The 2417-nt window shown below is 34.6% G+C and overlaps 1 non-coding gene across 1 annotated transcript; it reads left to right on the plus strand.

The window, feature by feature from the left end:
• The first annotated feature begins 971 nt into the window (after nucleotides 1-971).
• LOC139860627 (small nucleolar RNA R71) lies at nucleotides 972-1078 on the plus strand. The gene has a single exon (XR_011763254.1). It is a non-coding gene; the product is annotated as a small nucleolar RNA R71 (small nucleolar RNA).
• The last annotated feature ends 1339 nt before the right edge of the window (nucleotides 1079-2417 follow it).

Genomic DNA, 2417 nt, shown 5'->3' on the forward strand with positions numbered 1-2417 from the left:
CATAAGGTTTAGCTTTAACTGTGTTATCTTCATTAACCTTTTCAACTACCGGTTCTTTTTCCTTATCTTGATCAGGTTGTAGTTCTTGTGGAGTAGGAATAGCTTCATCAGAAATTACAGGTATTTCAGGTGGTTTAAGTGTAATACCACTTCTTGTGGTAATGGCTTTAGCTGTTTCATTCTGGGGGTTAGCATTTGTATCACTAGGTAGACTTCCTGGTTTTCTTTCACCTATCAACCTTGCTAGGTTACTTACTTCTTGTTCCAACTTTTGAATAGAAGCTTGTTGATTTCTAAATGCTTGAGCATTTTGTTCATTGGTTTGTTTCTGAGATGTGAAAAACTGTGTTTGAGATTCAACTAGCTTAGTCATCATATCTTCTAAATTCGGCTTTTTATCATCGGTTTATGGTGGTTTGTTTTGAAAATTAGGTCTTTGCTGATTGTAAGTATTATTAGATACTTGTTGATTGCTAGGACCTTGTTGGTTGTTGTATGGAACATTTCGATTATAATTCTGGTTTTGATTGTAAATTGGTCTTGGCGGTTGATAATTATTCTGTTAATTATTTCCAGGCCTTTGGTTTATGTATGAAACATTCTCTCTTAGTTCCATTGTTAGTTCAATACTGAGACAATCTTTTGTTAAATGTGGTCCTCCACACTGCTCACAACTAATTCGTATTGAGTGGATATCTTTAGTCATCTTTTCCATTCGTCTCTCGACAGCATCTATCTTTGCGAAAATGGAATCTAAGTCATGGCTAGAATCGGCTCTAGCTGCTTTAGATGATCTAACGATATCTTGTTCTTGGTGCCACTCATGTGAGTGGGAAGCAGTGTTATCAATAATTTTGTAAGCATCAGTTTCTGTTTTCTTCATAATGGAACCACCAGCTGCTATATCGATGTCTTTCCTTGTAGTGATGTCGCATCCTTGGTAGAATATTTGTACTATTTGACAAGTCTCTAAACCATGTTGCGGACATCCTCTCAATAACTTTCTAAATCTTGTCCATGCCTCATATAGAGTTTCATTTGGCTTTTGTGTGAACGTAACAATTTCTCCTTGAAGTCTCACGGCTTTAGATGCCGGAAAGAATTGTTTAAGAAATTTTTCAACTAAAACGTCCCATGTATCAATCGCCCCTTCAGGTAACGATTCTAACCAATCTTTGGCTTCTCCCTTTAAAGTTCAGGGAAATAACATGAGATATATCTGTTCATCCTCCACTTTTCTTATTTTAAATAGAGTGCAGATCCTATTAAAGGTACGAAGATGTTCATTTGGATCTTCCTTCGGCGCCCCACTAAATTGGCATTGATTAGTTACCATGTGTAGAATTTGTCCTTTGATTTCATAATCTGACGCATTAATGTCTGGATGAGTAATTGCGTGACCTTGGCCAATGCGTTTAGCTCTCATTCGGTCTTCCATACTTAAAGGTTCCAGATTTTCCATGATTGAATTTGTTGAATCTGAATCACTAGAGGATTCTGATTTAATGGTTCGTTCCTCAACAATCTCTGTTTGAATGATTGGTGGTTCCGGAGGAAAAATTAATGGTTCAGGATCTATGAATTGTCCTTGAATATTCTCCGGATTCTCAATTGTGAGGTCGAGTTCAAAAAATGGATTATCGGAAATTTGAATTGGAGTACTTGGTCGACTGGATGATAATTCTGAAGAAAAATCAACGGCGACAATATTTGCTAGATGTCTTGATCGAGTTACAGGTGGTGAACGTACAAAAGGTGGTGAACGTTTTGCTCGGTGCATTCACTAAATATCCTATTAGTTTTTTAAAAAGAAAGAAAAATTATATAAGTTATCCAATTAATAGACTTTTCTGATTTTTCCCACGTTTCGAATAGCCAAAAGATGCAGCAGAGGGGCAGGATTCGTTTGGTCTCAATATAATTGAGTACTGTTTGGCTCCAATAACCCGGTCCACGTACAAATCCAACTATTACTACTAACCAGAAAATTTTGATGTCTATCAATTTAACCACTTAAAACAATTTTTCGTTTGAAATTTAAAGAAATATTAGATAAGAAATAGAGAAAATTCTAAGTCCTAAAAACTAGAATGGCGAGAAATAAGAGAGAAAAAGAGCGCGTCGAAAAATGTCGGTGAATAAAAGATAATAGAGTAGCGCGTAGAAACTTAAAAAGAAACTAAAATTTGTAGCGTCGTAAAATTCTAAAGCACCTAAATCTTAGTCTAAGAAAAAACACTTAAGGGATTTTACGGCAAATCTTAAAAATCTAGAAGTAAAATAACTACGGCAAAAAACTATGTCTTAAATTAAATACGAGCGAAAAAAATTTAAAAATATTACAAGAAACGATTAAAAAGGTACGAAATATAAAAAATAAAACTAAAGTTTATGAAAATATAATTTTTATAAAAATA

The sequence above is a fragment of the Rutidosis leptorrhynchoides genome, chromosome 7, assembly GCF_046630445.1.
Source record: "Rutidosis leptorrhynchoides isolate AG116_Rl617_1_P2 chromosome 7, CSIRO_AGI_Rlap_v1, whole genome shotgun sequence".
Lineage (NCBI taxonomy): Eukaryota > Viridiplantae > Streptophyta > Magnoliopsida > Asterales > Asteraceae > Rutidosis > Rutidosis leptorrhynchoides.